Genomic DNA, 6,919 nt, shown 5'->3' on the forward strand with positions numbered 1-6,919 from the left:
GACAATTTGGGCAAATTACACTGGAAATGCCAGCACAACCTAGGGAACACAACTACTTCAAATCTTGCTCCATATCCCTAATGCCTGTTTTTAAGTTTTAAAATTAGCTGACAACCGAGAGAGAGAAACCATTGAATCCACATGTTAAAGTATCAGAGCATCTTTGATGAAACGTCAGTGGCAATTTTTTTTTTTAGCAGCATAAGAGTTAAAATTCATGACACATAGCTACATATAAAACAATTATTATCAGTAAGGGAAAAATTCTAAATTATTCCTACATGTCAATTTTCCTGACTATTTACGAAAACATACCCCATCATCTTAGATGTGGATGGGGTATTTGCTGCCCCACTTCTGACTTACTGTGATATACTCAAATACGTCTCCAGCAAATTTTGGAGTAAGTTCACCATTGGCAATGGGAGCGCAATGGCCTAACCTATGCAGTTCAGGGGAAAATGCGCAGTGCCAGGAGAACAAGGAGCACTTTATTTTTGTTGTAACCATGTTCCTCAACATCCACCATTAAAGCAGTTAAAAACTATATCTGTACACCATCTCCCCTATCAATAAGTTAATCGTCAATCCACCCTTATATTCACTAATATCGGGCTATATTTACGCAGATGCACTGCAACAGGCGAAGACTGCCAATATATTGTGCACAGAACCAGACACTAGACTTTCTGAGCACAGGATGAAATTGCCAACATTCCGCAAAATTGGATTCACATTCCATCCCAGTGGACATTCGAGCATACCTGCGGGAAGACAGCTGGAGGAGCAGTTCTCAGTATTGGGGGAGGTTAATCCTTGGGGTGGGGGCTGGATGTTCTGAGCACAGTCTTCCACATGCTGCAGATACATTCCTGCTGCTGAGCAATTACTGGGCTGTTGAGAAGGCCCCTGGAACATGCCAAGTGTGAAAGCCTTGCCATGGGACTGTTTCTACGTATGCTTATATCCATGAAATAAAAATAACCAGAAGTTTAATCTTTCTCAATGTTGTAGAAGCTTGTATTTTTTTATAGCTCTATCGTTTTTGGTTTTCCATTATTGGATTAAGTTGGCACAATGCTTAATGCATTGCTATAAAATTCCTTGTACATTGTCTTAAAACTATCAGAGGTCCATTTATTAATTATTTATCAATGCTTTGCACAATAGAGTCTTACACTAACACATTGTGCACCACTCCAGGGAGGGGAATACTGAGGCGAACTTGCAAATTCCGAATCCAATCCCATTTCATTCCATTATAATGGGCATCCCAAATGTCCCAGGACATCACAAACACAGGTAGAAAGACAATCTGAAAGCCAACCTCAGAGCTTGCAAGCTGGATCCCAATACATGGGGAAAAAAAACAAGCTTGGATAGGCCCAAAATCTTCTGTCATCAATTTTGACACTTGAGAAGAACAGAGTCGGCGCCTTCAGGACAAGCGAGCATGGCGTAAAGCCATTGTCTCCATCCATCCCTCCAAAACTGGCTTCATGAGCAGTATTTGCAATTGGTTATGCAAACCAAGACTTTGCCTAACGTGACACGTGAGATGACATCTACTTAGACTGTAAACCATTCTTTTTTCTCTTGCTGAACACTCATCCATCAAAGCAAGGGGAGAATCCATCGTCGCTATGTTTGTTTAGTCAATATATTTAACTGTTAAACATAAAAAAGTCTATGCTCCCACTTTGATCGATGATCCAACATTATAGCTTTCATTAAGATATAGCTGAGTGACCTTTAAGTGACAAAAGGGCAAAATGGTGGTTCACTCATTAAATGCAACATTACAACTTGACTACAAAACTAACTAGCGATGGATCATTAGATTGTGAACAGGTAACAGTTTGGAAATTTGTGCTTGTGAACGAAATTGCTCTAAAAGCAGTGAAGTAATTTTCCAAAAACAAAATTACTATTTCAGATATGGCAGGGCTAAACCAGGCCAGCTGGGTTCTGTGTGAAGTGAGACACTTCCGCACTGGGAAAGAACATTAAGTCAATCTGACTGCTCATGTATATCAATAAAGCTGTTCCAGACCCACCCTTAGCAAAAGTCCATGAGGAATTCAACTGTCCACATTCTGAGCTGGGGAACATCGCACAGAAAGTCAGGATGCAGGGGTAGTGGGTTTCAATGTCTTTCTGAGTTATATTTAGTTCGCTATTTAATGTTCTTGCGCCAACTTCTCGAGTGCATATTGTTTCACCAAAGTTGTTCAGCAATTTATAATAAGAGAATTAACCGCCACGTTAAACTTACATCCACCGGAATTTAGTGCAAGTAGTGTTCAGGAAATGGTGAGTATAAAGGAATTTCAGGCGTCTGGGGCTGAATTTTCAGCTCAGCGGGCAGACGCGGTCGACTGTGCTGGGAGCGGTCGGGAAACGGAACGCCGACCACGATTTCACGCCGGCGGCTGAGAAGCTCAGCGCTGCCGAGATTGGGATGGGGGGGGGGGGGGGGGGGGGGGGGGGGATGGTGCCATTTCCACGGGCAAGGCACTGAGAGAAAGCTCCCTGAAGGCCCAGGGAGCTGCTGACCCGGGAACCGTGAAGTGAGGTTTTAAAAAGCCGGAAAGAAAAATCTCCAAGCATCACAATCAAGCACCTGATCACCACTGGTGATAAAAATGTTGTCCATGGATTTTTATTGTCACTTTATTTAATAGCGGAAGCCTCCATCCCGTCCTTGGATGAGGTTCCATGCAAAAAGCAAAGTTGGCCTGGCCAATTCGCCTGTCCGCCAATCATAAGGTTGGATGGACCACAAAAAATCTGAGACAACTGTGCTGTTAATTGGCTTAATTGCCCCCTTAATTGTCGGTGGGCGCGCTTCCAATTTTTACACGCAACCGCCGAACAAAATATCACGGCGGCATCCTCTCAAGTGATTTTACACCCGATCGGGTCAGGCACGCGCCCACCCCGGGTGCGTAAGTTTCTGCCCCTAGAAAAAGGTGAATAAGCATTAAAAACAATTCAGGAAAAGGACTGGATGTCATGGTGAAGTGTGACACACTTTCAATGCTGGGGTTCGCATCCGATCCAAACTAACACGATGAAAGATTCTCGTTAGATGGCCATACCATTCTTAAATGAAATGACGGTGTGTTTTCAATACACCTCTTACAGCTCACATCACGCAATATCCATTAACTGGAAAGTCTCCAAGCACTTCACACGAGGTAAAATAAGCGGCAGAGGTTAACGGTGGTTACCAAACGCTTCGTGAAAGAGCTTGGTTTTTAAGAAGGATCTTCAAGGAGGAGAGGGAGGTGGCAAGGTGGTAAGGAGCTTAGGGAGGGAATTCCAGGGCATTGTAGCAGCAGTAGGAGGACTGGCAATGATAGGGCATTCAGAATGAGGGACACATACACATGTGCACACACACAGACACAGACACACACATGCGGATTTCATGGAGAGAGGGACATTGTAGGGCTAGAGGAAGTTACAAATTTAGGGGGTTTAAGTACAATGACGGTTTAAAATTAGCAGCATTGGGAAGCAGGAAGCACTATCAGTCAATGAGGACTAGAGTAATGGATGTGGGCAGTTGGGATTGCTGCAGGATAAGACATGGACAACAGAATTGTGTAAGAGCACCAAGAATCTCTGGCCAGGAGAGCAGTGAACAAACAACTCTGGAGGTGTGAAAGCAAGGCTGCAGATCCCAGCAGCGGATTGGGTTAGAGAGGGACAGAGGTGGAAGTCGGGAGTCTTTGTGATGGAGATAGTGTGGGGTTGAAAATTCCCCTCAGGATCAAGCAGGACTCTGAGGTGCAAAGAGTTCAGCAGCTGGAGAGGGAGATAAAGCCAATGAATGGAAGCATTTATTGTTAATCCCAGCTGAAAGGGAAATGCTGCATTTCCCAACACTGATTGCACAGAGATTCACCAAAAAATTGAGGTGGAAAGCTAAATCACTAGTGGCTGATGTTCCAAATTGCCTGAATCTGTGAGTGTGTGCAAGCGTTTGATGAGGATTGTCCAGATTCATGTGTAAAACATCCAAATATTACAAGCATACGATCTGAGCTCTATTTTCCACAGGCCTTGCGCTATGAGAGCAACAGGTTTTGAAAAAAGGAGAGAATTTGAAATTACATTGAGTTAATTTGACTAGGAGGATTAATGAGGATACTGCAATGGATGTTGTCCACATGGATTTTAGTAAGGCATTTGATAAGGCCTTACGTGGCAGATTGGTCAGAAAAGTGAGATCCCATGGGATACAGGGGAAGGTGGCAAATTGAATGCAAAATTAGTTCAGTGACAGGAAACAAAGCATAATGATTGTTGGATGTTTTTGTGAATAGAAAGCTGCTTCCAATGGCATTCTACAAGGCTGTGTTGGGGCCCTTGCTGTTGGTTGTATATTTTAATGATTTGGATTAATGTGGGAAGCATGATTGGAAATTTGCAGACTACACAAAAATTGGCCGTGTAGTTGATAGTGAAGAGGATAGCTGGTTATCTCCAGAATGATATCAATGGTTTGGTTGAGTGGGCGGAGAAGTGGCGAATGGAATTCAACCTGGAAAAGCGTGAGGTATTGCATTTTGGGAAGGCAAACAAAGCAAGGGAATACTCAATAAACAGGAGGATATTGAGAGGGGTTGAGGCAATGAGAGACCTTGGAGTGCATGTCTACAGGTCCCTGAAGGTGGAAGGACAGATGGATAAGGTGGTAAAGAAAGCATATGGAATGCTTTCCTTTATTGGATGAGGTACAGAATACAAAAGCAGGGATGTAATGCTGGAACTGTATAAAATGCTGGTTAGGCCACAGCTGGAATTTTGTGTACAGTTCTGGCCACCACATTACAGGAAGAACATAATTGCTCTGGAGACACTACAGAGAAGATTTAGAAGAATGTTGCTAGGGCTTGAAAATTGCAGCTATGAGGAGAGATTGGATAGACTAGAGCTGTTTTCCTTGGAACAGAGGAGGCTGAGGGGTGACCTAATTGAGGTGTACAAAATTATGAGGGGTCCAGATAGGGTAGACAGTAAAGACTTGTTTCCCCTAGCTGAGGGGTCAATGACCAGGGGCATAGATTTAAGGTGATTGGTAGAAGGATTAGAGGGGACATGAGGAAAACCTTTTTCACCCAGAGAGTGGTGGGTGTCTGGACTTCACTGCCTAAGTTGGTGGTTGAGGCTGAATCCTTCAACTCATTTAAAAGGTACTTGAATCTGCACCTTTACTGCTGTCACCTGCAAGGCTACAGACCAGGTGCTGGAAAATGGGATTAAAAATGAGCGGCAATTTTTTTTATTCTCTTATTTTTGGCCAGCACAGACACGATGGGCTGAATAGCTTCTTTCTGCAATGTAACTTTTCTATGGTTCCAGGGAAATTTCACTAGTATTCTATCATGAATGGGGCATCGCACTACAGTAAACCAAATGCTTCTCCAGTTTTCTTCAGTCAAATTCTTCCTTTCCTCTGACTCAAACCACAAAACACATTTCCCCCACCGGGACTGGTCCTGTCAAATATTGTCGCTGTTTCATGCAAGGAATTACAAAGGCTTGAAAATTATTTTCATATGAACCAACTGCATCTTGGAAAATAGTACAAGTGTCATGCTGAGCAATGGGACGTTTGTTCCACAGACACATTATCCTTGTCTCTGTAACCTTCTCTAGTCCCACTTGAAGGACATGCTTTGTGTTTTTTGTGGGCTTTTAAACACTGTTTGATAGGGTACCACATAATAGACATGTTAGCAAATTGAACCCCATGGGATAGAGAGAGAAATGGCTGCGTGGCTACAAAATTGGCTAAGGAACAAGAAAGCTGAGAGTAGTAGAGAACAATTGTTTTTCAGGGAAGTGTAGAATGGTGTCACCCAGAGGTCACTGTTGGAAACACTGCACTTTTTGATATATTTTTTATGATAGACAGGGTGCAATTTCAAAGTTTGCGGATGACATGAATCAGTGAGGAGGATAGCACAGATTGGGGGAGGAATAGACACACTGGAGAAATGTGCAGGGCCCTGGTAGGGGAAATAGAGAAGTGTGAGGTGATAGATTTTAATAGGTAAGAGGCAATATAAAAGAAATGGCATTGTTTTACAGGGATGCAGGAACAGGGAAGCATGGAGGACATGCACAAGTCTTTGAGGGTGGCAGGACAAGTGGAGAAGCTGTTAAAAGGGTGTGTGGTCCTTGGCTTTGTGAACAGAGCTGCAGGGTATAAAACAAGGAAGTCTAGAAAAAAAATTGGTTAAGCTTTAGTTGAAATATTGTGTCCAGTTGTGGGCACCACTTTAGGAAGGATCTCATGGCCTTAGGGAGGGTGCAGAGGAGATTTACTAGAGTGGTACCAGGGATGAGAGACTCCCATTCCCCTGCTTTCTTCCAGAAACTTGCACATTCATCCTTTTCAGATAACAGTCTAATTCCCTTTTGAATACTTAAATTGAACCTGCTCCACTACAATCTCAGGCAGTGCATTCCTGACCTTAACCACTCGCTGTGTGAAACAGTTTATTCTTATATCGCTTCTGCCAATTACTTTAAATCTGTGCCAGCTTGTTCTCGATCCATTCACGAGTGGGAACAGTTTCTCTCTATCTACTCTGTCCAGAACCCTCATAACTTTGAACATCTCTATTAAATCCCTCTCAGCCTTCTCTTCTCCAAGGAAAACAGACCTAACTTCTACAATCTATCTTCATAACTGAAGGTCCTCATCCCTGGAACTATTCTTTTGGAGTGACTAGAGAATACAGGGGTTATTCTCCTCAGAGCAGAGAAGACTAAGGGGAGATTTGACAGAGTGTTCCAAATCTGGAAGTGTTCTGATAGTGTAAATAAGAAGAAACATTTCAGTGTAAAAGAGTCAACTATCAGGGGACACCGATTAGTCAGGAGACGTAGATTAATCAGA

Source organism: Carcharodon carcharias, chromosome 22 (assembly GCF_017639515.1).
Source record: "Carcharodon carcharias isolate sCarCar2 chromosome 22, sCarCar2.pri, whole genome shotgun sequence".
Taxonomy (NCBI): domain Eukaryota; kingdom Metazoa; phylum Chordata; class Chondrichthyes; order Lamniformes; family Lamnidae; genus Carcharodon; species Carcharodon carcharias.